Consider the following 20,196-nt stretch of genomic DNA (forward strand, 5'->3'; position numbering starts at 1 on the left):
TACTGACTTTACAGAATCGTGTTTACTCTTCTGATTCACTAAGAATATTCGCTATAAAGTTGAAAAATTAAACAGGTATTTAAAAGATAGCAAATACTTCTCAAGTAACTTTTAACTGTTCAGATTTGTTTTATCTAAAACCTACAAGAGTTACTATATAGTAAGAAATTTTGTAAATATTTATAATATTTTTGCAATGTAGTGATCTACAGTGTTCTTTCATAGTATAATAACTTGTATGAGTTACGTCACTCTCACTATGGCGGTTTCCACCACAGCTGAACGTGAGAACAATCACCTTGAACAAAAAGCTTTCAACCAATGAACAAGATTTTTCTTTTGTGATTTACATATCTGCGGGAACAACTTGCTAAGTACCAACGAGAGCCAAGGAGTCGAGCTCATGCTGCTTTGGCCAGCCTCATGGTGAGCGAAAGATAGGTGACGCTCTAGCCCATGGGACCAGACAATTCTCAAGAATGACGCATCCAGCCAAGCTCGGAGGCATCCACACCACCGTATATTCTCAGATGACGGGTACATCTAGCTTGGCTGGATGCGCCATTCTTGAGAACTGTGTGATTCGTGGACTAGAGCTACATCTGTCTTTCGCTCACCATGAGGCAGGCCAAAACAGCATGGGTTCGACTCCTTGGCTAGTCGCAGTGTTGATACTGAGCATTACCACACTACAGGATCCCTTTGGAGCCACACCCCAGTTTTGGGCCGCAGCCCGAGAACTGGGGACGCTCAACCTCATGTTAAATGATCGATGAAATTATGGCTTGTAAGTTAAGAAAACATTTTTTAATGGATCTGAATTTTGTTTTTTAGACTTGGCTGATCTGGACCTTTCTGAGGATGGCATAATTTTTTCGGTGTCTTCTAGCAACTCTTGAAGTGTGAACTTGACAGTCCAGTCTTGTAGACGCTCGTGTAGTTCTTTGTAGTACTGTACTGGGCAGCTGAGTAGAGCTCTAAACCTGACTAGCTTACATAGCCTGGACTGCTGAAATCGGCTTCGTCCTCGGATGTTCCTGTTGCTTAATCAGGTTGGCAGAGTTGATGTGAAATTGGTGGCTAGTCGGAGGCAGTGATAGTGGAGGCCGTAGGTGGCACATCAGTGGTGAGATTTATGGGAGTATCGTCGCTGGCCGGAGTTGGTTCCGTGTAAATACCGTGCTCCGGTGGAGGAATCACACCTGCAGGGGCTGCGAGGTTAATGTTCTTTGACTTAATCTTGAATATGTCTGCTGAGGGTGGAGAATCAGGAAGATAAGACTGGGCATGTTGTTGAGCCTGAAGAGTTCATTGATAGTGGAGTTGAAGGTTCCTGGAGTTGCCATATTCTGCATGTGCTCATACATCATGCAGTAGATCTTTGTTGGAGCACCGTCAGGTAGTAGAGAAAGTATATTGTTGGTGGAAGACGAAGGCAGCGCGGCCTTGAGAATTTTGGTGGTATCAGCTTTTAGTTTGGTGATGGCAACTTACGTAAGTGACCTTGTAGATGGTTTCTTTTGTTCTTCTTCTTGAGGATTTCTCTTCTCATAGCGCACTCGGCAGCAAGAGTGTGGTGGTCGCTCTTACAGTTTAGGTATTTAGGTGGAGCGGTGATGAAGCAAGCCTTGAAGTCGTGTCCTTCAGAGCTACAGGCAGAGAAGATTTTTTGTCTTTATAGGGCAGTCCTTGGTGGTGTGCAAGTAAGACTAGCAGTTCCATCAATGCGTGATGTGTTGACATCTTCCGGCTTCGATGGGGCTTGGGTTGATGTAGAAGTAGAAGATGGCCATACCGTCAGCAAGACCTTGGGCAGCCATGTTTACGTCATAAAGGTGACGAAGCATTAGGGTTTTTGGAGATGTGATACACCGTAGCGCAGGGATTCTGATCTACCATTGAAGTCCTGAGTTCATCGATGGGTTGAGTAGTAATCAGCCTGTCAAGACATGACTTTGAATCCTCGTTTAGTAAGAGTGGATGTGGCAGTAGTAGTGATGAGTTTCTTGGAATGGTTATCGTTGTTTCAGACGACAATGAAGGCGTCATTTAGCGAGAGAATCTCAGTAAACTTGACCTGTAAGCTACTCCTGATGGCATTTGCAAATTTGGTTGAGTCGTTTACTGTCCCATTGCTGGGTTTGATCTTCACATGATTGGAGTAGTTCATGGCAATATAAACACAAATGCAGTATAATGTGATCCTTTATTGACTACGTTTCGCCCACACAGTGGGCTTTTTCAAGTCACAAACAGAACTGGGTTCTGTTTGTGACTTGAAAAAGCCCACTGTGTGGGCGAAACGTAGTCAATAAAGGATCACATTATACTGCATTTGTGTTTATATTGCCATTGTGTCGGTATTTTATACCATTTATTTCCACCGGAGTAGTTCATCTTGGTAGACCATAGATGAAAACAGTGAGCAGAGGTAAAGGTTCCCCTTCCCAACGAAGTTCGTAGGGAGACGGAGAGTGATCTTTTTTTTGTCTCTCTCAACTGTGTTCCAAAGAGTACAGGTTAAGGGACTTCAGACGTTCCCAGTAATTGAGGTGTTTTATTGTACTAACACCTGCAACACCTGCAGTCAAGGTTCTCTGTATATTCTCCAGATCTGCAATTTCGCCTTCCTTAAAAGGGGCCCTTAGTGTACAGCAATATTCCAGCCTAGAGAGAACAAGAGATATGAAGAGAATCATCATTGGCTTGATTTCCCTAGTATTGAAGGTTCGCATTATCCATCCTTCATTTTCCTAGCAGATGTAATAAAGAAATTGTTGTGATCTCTGAGGATGAGATTTTCTGACATCATCACTCCCAAGGTCCTCACATTAATAACTAACAAAAAAGGCACAATACCGTGACTGGAACGATACACAAATAACCCGCACATAAAAGAGAGAAGCTTACGACGAAGTTTCGGTCCGACTTGGACCATTGACAAAGTCACAGTGTGACTTTGTCAATGGTCCAAGTCGGACCGAAACGTCGTCGTAAGCTTCTCTCTTTTATGTGCGGGTTATTTGTGTATCTCCTCACATTAATTTTGCGTTCTATTGTGTACTTAGAATTTTACATTTTCAAAGTTTTCCAAAGCGTACTAATTAAAACACGTACAAACGTTCGGACATATTGAAATACACACGCATACAGTCGGAAAAGAATTCGTATGCTCACACAAACATACGCACATGTATACATATTTGTATTGCCTGCTGCACTGGAATTGCGTGACTACTCTGCTGTATTTCTTTTGCTTAGTTTGCGGTAGACTGGGCTGGGCTTGTGAATACATGGACACCCGTCACCGACTGTGAACAACTTAATACTTCTACGTTTTCTTCTTCTTCTTCTTCTTCTTCTTCTTCTTCTTCTTGTTCGTGTTGTTGTTGTTGTTGTTGTTGTTGTTGTTGTTGTTGTTGTTGTTGTTGTTAGGTATTTCTGAAGGGGTAATCTAAGGTGAATGCCTAATTTTTTTCTTTATTTAATTAATTTCTTCCTCCAAACCCTCCTTGATAACTCGAGAACGGCTGATCCGATCGATTTCAACTATTGAACATTGCTTTTCTGTACAGATAAAAGGGTGCATGCATCTTGCATGCTCTGTGGTAAATCTTGCATAGCCCATTCAAGGAATTTCGTTTCCGTGCAGTAACTCGAGAATGCCTCATCAGAATGTCTTCAAACCTCAAAAGTAGCTTGTCCGACTTAGAAGAGATTTGAAATTCTTCCTGGAATGTGCAGGTATTGGCTGACAAAATTAATCTCTGAAATGTCGTTGTGTTATTGCGCGTTGATACCCGAAGCAAAATAACGGAGAGGATAGTGCCCAGTAAGTAGCCTAGGTTGAAGCAAATTTGGCAGTTTAATACCATTGTTAAAAAGTTGGAATCATTGTCTTTTGTGCAATAACGAATGAAAGCTTTTTCTGATCGGCTTAAAACTTTTACCGACGGTGACGTTTATGAGAAGAAAGTTTAGCTTCCAGGTTGACATGAGTAAGTTTTAATTTGACGGTTTAATTTAACAAATTTTTCTTTGCAGTATCTGGAGAATGCATGTTTTTATCCTCTTTAAACCCCAAATGTTGGTGTGTCTAATTAAGAATTCACACATACACACATACGCACATGTAGTGGAGGCAGGATCCATACATAGCTTTAAGAAAAGGTATGATAAAGGTCATGGAGAAGGAAGAGTGACCCAGTAGCGGCCAGTGAAGAGGCGGGGCCAGGAGCTGTGAATCGACCCCTGGAACCACAACTAGGTAAGTACAGACACACACCCAATCGTTTAATACTGTAGAGACGATGGTGCATTGAGGGAGTTAAATAGAACCACTGTTACACTGGTGCCTGATTCCTGTTAGAGGCCAGAGTACTCGAGACTGCTTCTTAAGGCTGGTATTCAATTGGGAGGTTGAAATTAGCCCTGAGTTTACCACTATCACGAGTGTCATAGTATCATGAACAACATCTAGCTTTGTTGTAAGGTGATGCGTACATTGTGCTGTCTCTGGAGGCGGTACAAGGTTCGTAGGGTCGAGTCCTGGCGTGCCGCAGTTTGGTAAGTGATTTAAAATCACTTGTTCGTGATATTATATATTATATTATAACATATTTTATATATATATATATATATATATATATATATATATATATATATATATATATATATATATATATATATATAAACAAACACTGATCTCATGGAAACAAAACACGATTCTGTAACACAGCGTAGACTATTAACACTGATAGCTTGCAGCAGAGGTATTTGATCCTAGCAGGTTGGTAGTTTAAAAGTTATTCATCTCGCATACAGTTTCAGAGATTTGAACAATCAGGGCTTAGAGAGCATAGTACAAACACGATCTTCGCTGGAGTGAGCTAGACAGAGTACAGTGCTACCATCACACTGCCCACCTGGCAGACCCACAGTGACCAAAGGCGCTCCAGGAGAGCTTAGCTATCATCTTGACATCAAGTTTGAACAATGCAAGGAATTCGCGAGAGCATGCGAAATATACACAAACACTGATCTCTGTCTGAAGGTTCGTAGGTTCGAGTCTCCTTCAGCCAGAGATCAGTGTTTGTGTATATTTCGCATGCTCTCGCGAATTCCTTGCATTGTTCAAATCTCTAGTAAGGCTGATGCATGCAGGGGATGAGATGAAAAGCTGTAAGCCTTCTCCCTGAAAGCTGGCTGCCTTGGATCAAACGTGTAGCTCTGCTACATGCCAAGGTATTGGTCCAGTGTGGGTAGATTGGTAAAGCACTGCGTACCTTGTCCTAAGGTTCGTAGGTTCGAGTCTCCTTCAGCCAGAGATCAGTGTTTGTGTATATTTCGCATGCTCTCGCGAATTCCTTGCATTGTTCAAATCTCTAGTAAGGCTGATGCATGCAGGGGATGAGATGAAAAGCTGTAAGCCTTCTCCCTGAAAGCTCGCTGCCTTGGATCAAACGTGTAGCTCTGCTACATGCCAAGGTATTGGTCCAGTGTGGGTAGATTGGTAAAGCACTGCGTACCTTGTCCTAAGGTTCGTAGGTTCGAGTCTCCTTCAGCCAGAGATCAGTGTTTGTGTATATTTCGCATGCTCTCGCGAATTCCTTGCATTGTTCAAATCTCTAGTAAGGCTGATGCATGCAGGGGATGAGATGAAAAGCTGTAAGCCTTCTCCCTGAAAGCTGGCTGCCTTGGATCAAACGTGTAGCTCTGCTACATGCCAAGGTATTGGTCCAGTGTGGGTAGATTGGTAAAGCACTGCGTACCTTGTCCTAAGGTTCGTAGGTTCGAGTCTCCTTCAGCCAGAGATCAGTGTTTGTGTATATTTCGCATGCTCTCGCGAATTCCTTGCATTGTTCAAATCTCTAGTAAGGCTGATGCATGCAGGGGATGAGATGAAAAGCTGTAAGCCTTCTCCCTGAAAGCTGGCTGCCTTGGATCAAACGTGTAGCTCTGCTACATGCCAAGGTATTGGTCCAGTGTGGGTAGATTGGTAAAGCACTGCGTACCTTGTCCTAAGGTTCGTAGGTTCGAGTCTCCTTCAGCCAGAGATCAGTGTTTGTGTATATTTCGCATGCTCTCGCGAATTCCTTGCATTGTTCAAATCTCTAGTAAGGCTGATGCATGCAGGGGATGAGATGAAAAGCTGTAAGCCTTCTCCCTGAAAGCTGGCTGCCTTGGATCAAACGTGTAGCTCTGCTACATGCCAAGGTATTGGTCCAGTGTGGGTAGATTGGTAAAGCACTGCGTACCTTGTCCTAAGGTTCGTAGGTTCGAGTCTCCTTCAGCCAGAGATCAGTGTTTGTGTATATTTCGCATGCTCTCGCGAATTCCTTGCATTGTTCAAATCTCTAGTAAGGCTGATGCATGCAGGGGATGAGATGAAAAGCTGTAAGCCTTCTCCCTGAAAGCTGGCTGCCTTAGATCAAACGTGTAGCTCTGCTACATGCCAAGGTATTGGTCCAGTGTGGGTAGATTGGTAAAGCACTGCGTACCTTGTCCTAAGGTTCGTAGGTTCGAGTCTCCTTCAGCCAGAGATCAGTGTTTGTGTATATTTCGCATGCTCTCGCGAATTCCTTGCATTGTTCAAATCTCTAGTAAGGCTGATGCATGCAGGGGATGAGATGAAAAGCTGTAAGCCTTCTCCCTGAAAGCTGGCTGCCTTGGATCAAACGTGTAGCTCTGCTACATGCCAAGGTATTGGTCCAGTGTGGGTAGATTGGTAAAGCACTGCGTACCTTGTCCTAAGGTTCGTAGGTTCGAGTCTCCTTCAGCCAGAGATCAGTGTTTGTGTATATTTCGCATGCTCTCGCGAATTCCTTGCATTGTTCAAATCTCTAGTAAGGCTGATGCATGCAGGGGATGAGATGAAAAGCTGTAAGCCTTCTCCCTGAAAGCTGGCTGCCTTGGATCAAACGTGTAGCTCTGCTACATGCCAAGGTATTGGTCCAGTGTGGGTAGATTGGTAAAGCACTGCGTACCTTGTCCTAAGGTTCGTAGGTTCGAGTCTCCTTCAGGCAGAGATCAGTGTTTGTGTATATTTCGCATGCTCTCGCGAATTCCTTGCATTGTTCAAATCTCTAGTAAGGCTGATGCATGCAGGGGATGAGATGAAAAGCTGTAAGCCTTCTCCCTGAAAGCTGGCTGCCTTGGATCAAACGTGTAGCTCTGCTACATGCCAAGGTATTGGTCCAGTGTGGGTAGATTGGTAAAGCACTGCGTACCTTGTCCTAAGGTTCGTAGGTTCGAGTCTCCTTCAGCCAGAGATCAGTGTTTGTGTATATTTCGCATGCTCTCGCGAATTCCTTGCATTGTTCAAATCTCTAGTAAGGCTGATGCATGCAGGGGATGAGATGAAAAGCTGTAAGCCTTCTCCCTGAAAGCTGGCTGCCTTGGATCAAACGTGTAGCTCTGCTACATGCCAAGGTATTGGTCCAGTGTGGGTAGATTGGTAAAGCACTGCGTACCTTGTCCTAAGGTTCGTAGGTTCGAGTCTCCTTCAGCCAGAGATCAGTGTTTGTGTATATTTCGCATGCTCTCGCGAATTCCTTGCATTGTTCAAATCTCTAGTAAGGCTGATGCATGCAGGGGATGAGATGAAAAGCTGTAAGCCTTCTCCCTGAAAGCTGGCTGCCTTGGATCAAACGTGTAGCTCTGCTACATGCCAAGGTATTGGTCCAGTGTGGGTAGATTGGTAAAGCACTGCGTACCTTGTCCTAAGGTTCGTAGGTTCGAGTCTCCTTCAGCCAGAGATCAGTGTTTGTGTATATTTCGCATGCTCTCGCGAATTCCTTGCATTGTTCAAATCTCTAGTAAGGCTGATGCATGCAGGGGATGAGATGAAAAGCTGTAAGCCTTCTCCCTGAAAGCTGGCTGCCTTGGATCAAACGTGTAGCTCTGCTACATGCCAAGGTATTGGTCCAGTGTGGGTAGATTGGTAAAGCACTGCGTACCTTGTCCTAAGGTTCGTAGGTTCGAGTCTCCTTCAGCCAGAGATCAGTGTTTGTGTATATTTCGCATGCTCTCGCGAATTCCTTGCATATATATATATATATATATATATATATATATATATATATATATATATATATATATATTATTTTTTTTTTTTTTTTTTATTATCACACCGGCCGATTCCCACCAAGGCAGGGTGGCCCGAAAAAGAAAAACTTTCACCATCATTCACTCCATCACTGTCTTGCCAGAAGGGTGCTTTACACTACAGTTTTTAAACTGCAACATTAACACCCCTCCTTCAGAGTGCAGGCACTGTACTTCCCATCTCCAGGACTCAAGTCCGGCCTGCCGGTTTCCCTGAATCCCTTCATAAATGTTACTTTGCTCACACTCCAACAGCACGTCAAGTATTAAAAACCATTTGTCTCCATTCACTCCTATCAAACACGCTCACGCATGCCTGCTGGAAGTCCAAGCCCCTCGCACACAAAACCTCCTTTACCCCCTCCCTCCAACCCTTCCTAGGCCGACCCCTACCCCGCCTTCCTTCCACTACAGACTGATACACTCTTGAAGTCATTCTGTTTCGCTCCATTCTCTCTACATGTCCGAACCACCTCAACAACCCTTCCTCAGCCCTCTGGACAACAGTTTTCCTAATCCCGCACCTCCTCCTAACTTCCAAACTACGAATTCTCTGCATTATATTCACACCACACATTGCCCTCAGACATGACATCTCCACTGCCTCCAGCCTTCTCCTCGCTGCAACATTCATCACCCACGCTTCACACCCATATAAGAGCGTTGGTAAAACTATACTCTCATACATTCCTCTCTTTGCCTCCAAGGACAAAGTTCTTTGTTTCCACAGACTCCTAAGTGCACCACTCACTCTTTTTCCCTCATCAATTCTATGATTCACCTCATCTTTCATAGACCCATCCGCTGACACGTCCACTCCCAAATATCTGAATACGTTCACCTCCTCCATACTCTCTCCCTCCAATCTGATATTCAATCTTTCATCACCTAATCTTTTTGTTATCCTCATAACCTTACTCTTTCCTGTATTCACCTTTAATTTTCTTCTTTTGCACACCCTACCAAATTCATCCACCAATCTCTGCAACTTCTCTTCAGAATCTCCCAAGAGCACAGTGTCATCAGCAAAGAGCAGCTGTGACAACTCCCACTTTGTGTGTGATTCTTTATCTTTTAACTCCACGCCTCTTGCCAAAACCCTCGCATTTACTTCTCTTACAACCACATCTATAAATATATTAAACAACCACGGTGACATCACACATCCTTGTCTAAGGCCTACTTTTACTGGGAAAAAATTTCCCTCTTTCCTACATACTCTAACTTGAGCCTCACTATCCTCGTAAAAACTCTTCACTGCTTTCAGTAACCTACCTCCTACACCATACACTTGCAACATCTGCCACATTGCCCCCCTATCCACCCTGTCATACGCCTTTTCCAAATCCATAAATGCCACAAAGACCTCTTTAGCCTTATCTAAATACTGTTCACTTATATGTTTCACTGTAAACACCTGGTCCACACACCCCCTACCTTTCCTAAAGCCTCCTTGTTCATCTGCTATCCTATTCTCCGTCTTACTCTTAATTCTTTCAATTATAACTCTACCATACACTTTACCAGGTACACTCAACAGACTTATCCCCCTATAATTTTTGCACTCTCTTTTATCCCCTTTGCCTTTATACAAAGGAACTATGCATGCTCTCTGCCAATCCCTAGGTACCTTACCCTCTTCCATACATTTATTAAATAATTGCACCAACCACTCCAAAACTATATCCCCACCTGCTTTTAACATTTCTATCTTTATCCCATCAATCCCGGCTGCCTTACCCCCTTTCATTTTACCTACTGCCTCACGAACTTCCCCCACACTCACAACTGGCTCTTCCTCACTCCTACAAGATGTTATTCGTCCTTGCCCTATACACGAAATCACAGCTTCCCTATCTTCATCAACATTTAACAATTCCTCAAAATATTCCTTCCATCTTCCCAATACCTCTAACTCTCCATTTAATAACTCTCCTCTCCTATTTTTAACTGACAAATCCATTTGTTCTCTAGGCTTTCTTAACTTGTTAATCTCACTCCAAAACTTTTTCTTATTTTCAACAAAATTTGTTGATAACATCTCACCCACTCTCTCATTTGCTCTCTTTTTACATTGCTTCACCACTCTCTTAACTTCTCTCTTTTTCTCCATATACTCTTCCCTCCTTGCATCACTTCTACTTTGTAAAAACTTCTCATATGCTAACTTTTTCTCCCTTACTACTCTCTTTACATCATCATTCCACCAATCGCTCCTCTTCCCTCCTGCACCCACTTTCCTGTAACCACAAACTTCTGCTGAACACTCTAACACTACATTTTTAAACCTACCCCATACCTCTTCGACCCCATTGCCTATGCTCTCATTAGCCCATCTATCCTCCAATAGCTGTTTATATCTTACCCTAACTGCCTCCTCTTTTAGTTTATAAACCTTCACCTCTCTCTTCCCTGATGCTTCTATTCTCCTTGTATCCCATCTACCTTTTACTCTCAGTGTAGCTACAACTAGAAAGTGATCTGATATATCTGTGGCCCCTCTATAAACATGTACATCCTGAAGTCTACTCAACAGTCTTTTATCTACCAATACATAATCCAACAAACTACTGTCATTTCGCCCTACATCATATCGTGTATACTTATTTATCCTCTTTTTCTTAAAATATGTATTACCTATAACTAAACCCCTTTCTATACAAAGTTCAATCAAAGGGCTCCCATTATCATTTACACCTGGCACCCCAAACTTACCTACCACACCCTCTCTAAAAGTTTCTCCTACTTTAGCATTCAAGTCCCCTACCACAATTACTCTCTCACTTGGTTCAAAGGCTCCTATACATTCACTTAACATCTCCCAAAATCTCTCTCTCTCCTCTGCATTCCTCTCTTCTCCAGGTGCATACACGCTTATTATGACCCACTTCTCGCATCCAACCTTTACTTTAATCCACATAATTCTTGAATTTACACATTCATATTCTCTTTTCTCCTTCCATAACTGATCATTTAACATTACTGCTACCCCTTCCTTTGCTCTAACTCTCTCAGATACTCCAGATTTAATCCCATTTATTTCCCCCCACTGAAACTCTCCTACCCCCTTCAGCTTTGTTTCGCTTAGGGCCAGGACATCCAACTTCTTTTCATTCATAACATCAGCAATCATCTGTTTCTTGTCATCCGCACTACATCCACGCACATTTAAGCAACCCAGTTTTATAAAGTTTTTCTTCTTCTCTTTTTTAGTAATTGTATACAGGAGAAGGGGTTACTAGCCCATTGCTCCCGGCATTTTAGTCGCCTCATACGACACGCATGGCTTACGGAGGAAAGATTCTTTTCCACTTCCCCATGGACAATAGAAGAAATAAAAAAGAACAAGAGCTATTTAGAAAAAAGAGAAAAACCTAGATGTATGTATATATATATATGCATGTGCGTGTCTGTGAAGTGTAACCAAAGTGTAAGTAGGAGTAGCAAGATATCCCTGTTATCTTAGCGTGTTTATGAGACAGAAAAAGAATATATATATATATATATATATATATATATATATATATATATATATATATATATATATATATATATATGCAATAAGATCACAGTAAACAGGTGATTTCAGAATATGCAAAACAACCACTCTGAAAGAATAGAGAAATTCCAAGCGCTTTCGTGACTACTCACATTATCAAGGAACTATGAAAGTAAAGCATCCAAGGAAGTTGTATAAGGGGTCTGGCCAACACCTCACTATCAGATCCCACAACGGTTAAACACCTGACGCGCGCCGACCCAACTGGATAGGTCCTTTGCACAACTCACCCACAAACTATTCTACCCAAGAAAATTTAAAAATTGTTATTTGTCCAGTGTATTATTAAATTCTTCCCAAATTCTATTAATTATAAATGGATCTAATTTATATAAACCAAAGGAAATATTCATATTATTGTCAAAACTGCTTTTTATGAAACAAGATTCAATTATATTTCTGTCGACCATGGACTTGCTTGATACTACTTTCTCAATTTTTTGAAAATCAATTGGATGGTTAAAATCTCTTACATGAATAAATAGAGCATTGGAATCTTGTCCAGTTCTAATGCTATATTTATGTTGCTTTAATCTTAGTTCGAGATTTTTACCAGTTTGACCGTAATAAACTTTATCGCAAATTTTACAAGGAATCTTATAGACACATCCATCAGCATTTTGGGGGGAATTCTTTATCAAAAGTTTTTTTACTGTATCAAGATTTTTGAATACAACTTTAATATTAAAAGTCTTAAGAAGAGAAGGCATATCAACCAAGTTTTCATGGTAAGGGAGAACCAACATATTTTTAGTTGAATAAGGCTGGTTGTCCCTTTTTGGATTGTAAAAAGTATTTCTAGCAACTTTAAAAGATTTATCAATTACATTTCTTGTTTATTTTAAATCATTACCTATTTCATAAATTTTTGATATTTCCTCATCTATGAACTCAGCTTTACGAATTTGTAGTCCAGAGTTCATAGATGAGGAAATATCCAAAATTTATGAAATAGGTAATGATTTAAAATACCCAAGAAATGTAATTGATAAATCTTTTAAAGTTGCTAGAAATACTTTTTACAATCCAAAAAGGGACAACCAGCCTTATTCAACTAAAAATATGTTGGTTCTCCCTTACCATGAAAACTTGGTTGATATGCATTCTCTTCTTAAGACTTTTAATATTAAAGTTGTATTCAAAAATCTTGATACAGTAAAAAAAACTTTTGATAAAGAATTCCCCCCAAAATGCTCATGGATGTGTCTATAAGATTCCTTGTAAAATTTGCGATAAAGTTTATTACGATCAAACTGGTAAAAATCTCCAACTTAGATTAAAACAACATAAATATAGCATTAGAACTGGACAAGATTCCAGTGCTCTATTTATTCATGTAAGAGATTTTAACCATCCAATTGATTTTCAAAAAGTTGAGAAAGTAGTATCAAGCAAGTCCATGGTCGACAGAAATATAATTGAATCTTGTTTCATAAAAAGCAGTTTTGACAATAATATGAATATTTCCTTTGGTTTATATAAATTAGATCCATTTATAATTAATAGAATTTGGGAAGAATTTAATAATACACTGGACAAATAATAATTTTTAAATTTTCTTGGGTAGAATAGTTTGTGGGTGAGTTGTGCAAAGGACCTATCCAGTTGGGTCGGCGCGCGTCAGGTGTTTAACCGTTGTGGGATCTGATAGTGAGGTGTTGGCCAGACCCCTTATATAGCTTCCTTGGATGCTTTACTTTCATAGTTCCTTGATAATGTGAGTAGTCACGAAAGCGCTTGGAATTTCTCTATTCTTTCTGAGTGGTTGTTTTGCATATATATATATATATATATATATATATATATATATATATATATATATATATATATATATATATATATATATATATATATATATATATATATATATATATATATTTAATATGGGTATGTGTGTGTACGAGTTTATTCATATATTAATATAAGCTGGTAAAGAAATGAATGGATAAAATTCAGGTCGAACAGGTAGCAATGGAAAGTGTTAAAAAACACATAAATAAGGAGGCTACTGGTTGCTCTCCAACTCAGCAAATGCTGCTCAAATTGAATCGTACCTCAAAAACCACGAAATCCCTTAATTACGATCCATTCAAACTTTTGCCTTCTACACATCCCCAGAGGGAATTCCCCTCTCGGTTCTCTTCTTGTCTAGATGCCCTGAATGAAAGTCTGGAGGTTCAGAATTCAGGGTTCAAAATAAATGAACATCTGGTTCGAGCCACTGGTTTATTTTAATTTTCGTTAGTGTGTTTTATTTTTTTTTATTTACATGTCAATTTCACATTTGTTGGATCCGTGTCTTCGACTCCTGAGTGAGAAAAAGATTCCTCTAACACTACCAATATTTCTGGAACTGCTGCGTGCCCCTTCACCCCCCTGCCAGGGTTTCCTGGGGACCGGGAGTGTTATCCCCCCCCACTTGCCATTTTTGACCCCCCCCCCCCCCCTTTTGGACCCCACGCCCCTTCCCAGTGTTGATCACTGCCATTTTCCCCCCTGTTATTTATCCACTTCCAGGTTTTTTCCCTGTTACTCTCCACCTGCAGTGTTTCTTACCCTTTTAGGGACCTTTGGGCCCACCTTGCCAGGTTGCCCCCCCACTCCCCGCATTCCACCGCTACTTTTTCCCCGGCTGCTTCCCCGCCACCTGGGGAGGGTTTCTCCCCCGCCGCCCCCCAGTTACCCCCCGCCACTCTGCCAGGCCACTCTACCGCCACTCGCCAGCGTTTCTCCCCCCCCCACCTCATTACCCACTGCCACTCCAGTTGTTTTTACCGCCACCCAGTGTGCACCACTGGCATTTCTATGTTACTCTGCTAGTTTCTTTACTTCGCAGTGTTGCTTCTACGTACTTCTGCTTGGTTACTTCTTACTGCCATTCCAGTATTATTTCTACTGCTACTTCCTAGTGTTGTTTTTTGCAAAACCTGAATGGGTTACAATGATTATTTTTAATATAATGTATATACCTTTTATTTAAATTTTTTTTTTTGCTTTTATTTTGATAATAGCAAACGTAAATGTATGACTTTATATTATTATTTGACTGTTATTTGTTATTTAGCTTATGTTTTTAGGATGTCATAATATGTGCTCAGTTAGTCTTGACTGTCAAACAGAATTACGCTTGCGCCCGTTATACGCCGGCTTCTGAGCGCAGTTGTCCAGAGCATACGTGATCGAGGGGGATGCCCTCACCTTTGAAGTATTCATTGCTGTAGACTCTTTGGGGGTTGGGACAGTTTTGTCGTCTGACAGTCGTGAGACCGCTTGCTGGTTGACAGATTTCTGTCTCATTATTCTTGTTAGTTCTGAAAACCTTTTTTCACAGAACATTGTAAAGATTTAGGGATTTTGACGTTGTTTGAGGTTGTGTGTCACAGACACTTGAAATCTCGGCCCTTTGCATAGCTTCTGACCTAATTTGTACGGTTTCCTGTGTATTGCACAGTCACAGTTTTTCCATGCGAAATAGATTCAGTTTATGGGAGTTTGAAATTTTTTGGAGGATCTGCAGAGGGTCCCTACTTAGTGTCGTTATATTATCTTTTTCCTGATTTTGTCCCAACCCCGGATATTGATTGTTTGGGCTTAGATTTTTGTTGTTAAACAAACTGTTGGGGGTGCCATGGTCAAGAAGTTAGTTTATTTGAGGACTTTGTCATACTTTTTTAAGTCTTATTGAGTCTTGAGACATAGCAACTACTTAAGAGATTTACCCCAAACACCCCTTTGTACATATTTGTAATATCTTTTTAAAATGTTAATTCCCGGGGTATTTAAGAATTATAAGGGATAGTGCTTTCAGCACAATAAATTGAACTCGAGAGATTGATTTTATTTGATTGTTTAATTAATTTTTTTGATAATATCCCTCTAGACAATTTATACTTAATAAATTTATTTAAATTTTAATTTTTCTAGTTATAGCCCCCCCCGTTGTAATCCAAAGCACTTTGAACCATACGGGAAATTTTTAAAGGATAATTGGGCAAAGGGTATTTTCTACTTGTTACGAAAACCCGTAACAGGCTGGGGTGCTGAAAGTCCTTTAGATTACTGGGGATTCTGCTTTTTGAATCGCGTTTTTTTAACACTTCATATGTACATTATTTTTCGTATTTTTTATCATTATCCCCGTGTTATTTATCCATTAAAGGGAATTCTACTGCTACTTCCCTTTGTGCTACTGCACTTGTGCTAGTGTTATCCATTTCCATCTGCTAGGTCACTTCTATCAAATCTGTTAGTGTTATTCCATTCCTGATGTTACTTTCTATGCCCCTTTCAGTGTTGCTCCACTGCCACTCCTGGCTAGGTTACTCCACTCCATTCTAATGTTTCCTGCTGCTACCCCCAGTCATTAACTTCACCCCCTTCCCGCCAGTTACCCGCTATGCACTTCTGCCACTCCTCTACATGCTACTTGCTACCTGTAGTGTTACTTCCGCTGCCACTTCCAGTGTTTCTTCCACTGCCACTCTGCTAATGTTAACTCTGCTGCCACTTTTGCAGTGTTACTCTACGCCACTCTGGGAGTGTTACTTTCCCCGCCACTCGCTAGTGACTCTGGCTGCCACTCCCTAGTTCACTCCACTGCCACTCTGCAGTGTTACTTCACTGCCACTCTGCAGTGTCACCCCCTGCCACTTCCTGGGTAGTGGTTTCCACGCCACCGCCAGTGCTTATCTGGGCCCCCACTCCGCCAGTGCCACTCACCGCCACTCTGAGTGCACCCACCGCCACCTGGGCCCGTGCCACTCCGCCACTCCGCCAGTGCACTCCACCGTACTCGCCAGTGCTACTCCACCGCCACCTGAGTGCCACTCCACGCCACCTGGCTTCAGGTACTCTGGCGCCCTTCCCAAAGCCACTCTCTAGTGCCACTCCCACCCCTACCTGCCAGTGTACTCCGCCGCCACTCTGCCAGTGCCACTCCACCGCCACCACCCGTGCTCACCTGCCCACCTGCCAGTGTTTCCCCACTGCACCTGCCAGTGTACTCTGGCGCCACTCTGCCAGGTTACCCACCGCACCTGGCAGTGCACCCACCGCCACTCCGCCAGTGCTTACCTGGCCCCACTCCGCCAGTGCACTTCCACTGCCACTCTGCCAGTGCCACTCCACCGCCACTCGCCCGTTACCTGGCCGCCACTCCAGGTTGTTTCACTGCCACTCCTGCACTCCTGCCAGGTTTCCACTGCCACCTGCCAGTGCACTCACTGCCACTCCTGCCATTTCACCGCCACTCCGCCGTCTGCTCTGGCTGCCACTCCGCCCGTGACTCCACCGCCACCTGCCAGTGCCCCCTCGCCACCGCCGTGCCCCCACCCCACTCCCCGTGCACCCCACCGCCACTCCAGTACTCCCACCGCACCCCCAGTGCACTCCCCACCCCCCAGTTTGGGTTCCCACCGCACCTGCAGGCACCCACCGCCACCCCGCCAGGCCACCAGCACCTGCCCGTACCTCGCCACTCTAGTGTTTCTTTACGCCCCTCGCAGTGCATTTTTTCCCACTCCCCTGACCCACCGCCACCCTAGGACCTGGCCGCCCCTCGCCAGTGGTTTCCCCCCACCGCCAGTGTTACCCCCCGCACTCTCAGTGTTACCCACGCCATCCAGGTTACTCCCACGCCACTCTGCAGGGTTTCTTTTATGCACTCTCAGTGTACTCGCCACTTGTGAGGTTTCTTCACCCCCTTCCAGGACTTTATGCACTTCTTTTGAATGCTCTTAACCCAACCCCATAACCAAATTATAATTTCCAGTGATTTCATTCACTACCTTTTATACTATTACTAACTAGAAATTTTAACTATTTATATGTGAGAAGATTAGAAATGAATTATGCAACAGTATTTTATTTTGTTTTTGTGTATTATGATATACGAAAAATATTGAAAATACTCGAAGCGAATACCACTACTGCTTCTGCTAGTAACACTACTACTACTACTACTACTAGTAGTAGTACTACAACAACTACTACTATCACTACTGCAAATAAAGCTATTACTACCACTAAGTCTAGTATTTTTAACGGTACTTCTAATACAACTAATAACTACTTCTACTATCTTCATTACTATTTCTTCTAAAATTTATAACTTGTACGGCACCGTTATATTACATACTATTTTTTACATTGTTGACAAATACACCAACCCACTTCCCCAAAAAACAGCCTACCACCGCCGCCCCGCTGTGCCGCCGCCGCCGCTGCCACCCTGCCGCTGCCGCCCCCTGCCCGCTGCCGCCGCCGCCGCCGCCACCGCCGCTACCGCCGCTGCCTGCCGCCTGCCGCCGCCGCCGCTGCCCCGCCGCCGCTGCCGCCGCCGCCGCCGCTACCCCCGCTGCCCCGCCGCTCCGCCGCCCGCCGCCGCCCCGCCCGCCGCCGCCCCCCGCCGCTGCCGCCAGCCGCGCCGCCGCTGCCCCTACTGCCGCCGCTGCTGCTCCGTTGCCGCCGCCTGCTGCCGACGCTGGCTACCGCCGCTGCCCTGCTGCCCGCTGCCGCTGCTGCTTGCTGCCGCTGCCGCCGCGCTTTTCTGCCCAGTGCTGCCGCTGCCGCTGCCACTGCCGTTTCCACCGCTGCCGCCGCTGGCCCCTGCTGCTCGCCGCGCCGCTGCCCCGCTGCCCCGCTGCCACCGCGTTCCGGGCCCCGCTGCCGCCGCTTGCCGCTGCCTCCGCCGCTGCTCCGCGCCGCCGCCGCCGCTGCCCGCCGCGCCCCGCCCCCGCCGCCCGCCGCTGCCGCCGCTGCCCGGGCCCTGCCGCCGCCGCTGCCCTCCGCCGCTGCCGCCACCGCTGCTGCTACTGCCGCTGCCGCTGCCGCCGCCGCTCCGCCCGCTGCCGCCGCCCGGGTTACCGCTGCTCTGCTGCTGCCGCACCGCCGTGCCCGCTGCCCCTGCTGTCCACCGCCGGGCCGCTGCCGCTTCTGCCCCCCGCCTGCCGCTGCTGCCGCTGCCCTGCCGCCGCCGCTGCTCGCCTGCCGCCGCCGCGCCCGCTGCCGCTGCCCGCTCCGCCGCCTGCCGCCGCGCTGCCGCCGCCAGGCCGCTCGCCGCTGCGCCCTGCCGCCGGCGCTGCCACTGCCGCGCCGGCTCCGCTGCCGCTGCTCGCTTGCCGCCGCTGCCGCGCTGCCGCTGCTGGCTGCTGCTGCTGCCACGCCGCCGCTGCCGCTGCCGCCGCTGCTGCCCGCCACTGCCGCCCGCCGCCCGCTGCTGCTGCCCGCTGCGCTGCTGCACCGCGCTGCCCCCTGCTCGCCCGCTGCTGCCGCCCCCCCCGCCGCTGCCGCTGCCCCCGCCGGGTCGCCGCTGGCCCGCCGCCGCCGCCGCTGCCGCTGCCGCCGCCCGCTGCCGCCACTGCCGGGTGCCGCCGCGCCACCGCCGCCGCTGCTGCCGCCGCTACCGCCGCGCCGCCGCTCGCCGGCCTGCTACCGCTGCCACCGCTGCCTGCCGCTGCTGCTGCCGCCTGCGCTGCTACTGCGTTTCTGCTGCTGCTAAATCTTAAAAATATATGCCGTGACCATGAAATATTTTATACTGATGAATGGTACGTGTATAATATTTCCGTGAAGTTAGTCACTTGATGAAAGTTTTACCAGTTATGTCATGAAATTACTTCTACGTGAGTACACACTTAGTACTTATTATAAGGAAGTTGATTGTAACTCTCCTGAGCGGGTAACGGGAGGACGGATAACAGGTGTTTTTTCTGAGTGGGTAATGTGAGTCAACCCCCTTTTGTTTAAATAGGGGGGGAACCCATATTAACCAGGTACCTTTTTCCCCTTGGGTGGGGAGCCTTGGTTTACACCAGGGGTGGGGAACCCTTTCACCAGGGGGGGAAACTGGTTTCACCGGGGGTGGGGACCATTTTTAACCGTTAAAAAACCATAGAACAGGGGGGGGGAAACCCTGTTTACACCAGGGGGGGGGAACCGTTTAACCAGGTGGGGAACTATTTTACACCAGGGGGGGGGAACCCTGGTTTGAGGGGGGGAACCTGGTTTACCAGGGGGGAACCTTTTTACCCAGGGGGGGAACCTTGGTTACCCCCTTCTGATTTATCAAGGGGGTAACGCCCCGGGGGTTTTTCCCAGGGTCCTTGGTTTCCCCGGGTGACCCCCCAGTTAAACCCGGTACCCTTTTTACTGAGGGGGAAAATTGAAAAGGGGGGGAAAAAAACATAAGTTTCACCTGGGGGAATCGAACCCAGGCCCTAGTTGAAGGGGTTTAAACCCCCGGGGAACCAGAGCCCTTTGGTTTACACCCAGGGGGGGGGAACCTGTTTCACCGGGGGTGGGGAACCTGTTTACACCAGGGTGGGGAACCTGTTACACCAGGTGGGGCCGGTTTACACAGAAAACCCATAGTTTACACCAGGGGTGGGGAACCTTTGTTTACACCAGGGGTGGGGAACCTTGGTTTACACCAGGGGTGGGGAACCTTGGTTTACACCAGGGGTGGGGAACCATAGTTTCCCGGGGGGGAAACAATTTTTACCCCGGGGGAACCCTTTGGTTTACACCAGGGG

The sequence above is a fragment of the Cherax quadricarinatus genome, chromosome 62 (genome assembly GCF_038502225.1).
Source record: "Cherax quadricarinatus isolate ZL_2023a chromosome 62, ASM3850222v1, whole genome shotgun sequence".
In the NCBI taxonomy this organism is placed as follows: Eukaryota; Metazoa; Arthropoda; class Malacostraca; order Decapoda; family Parastacidae; genus Cherax; species Cherax quadricarinatus.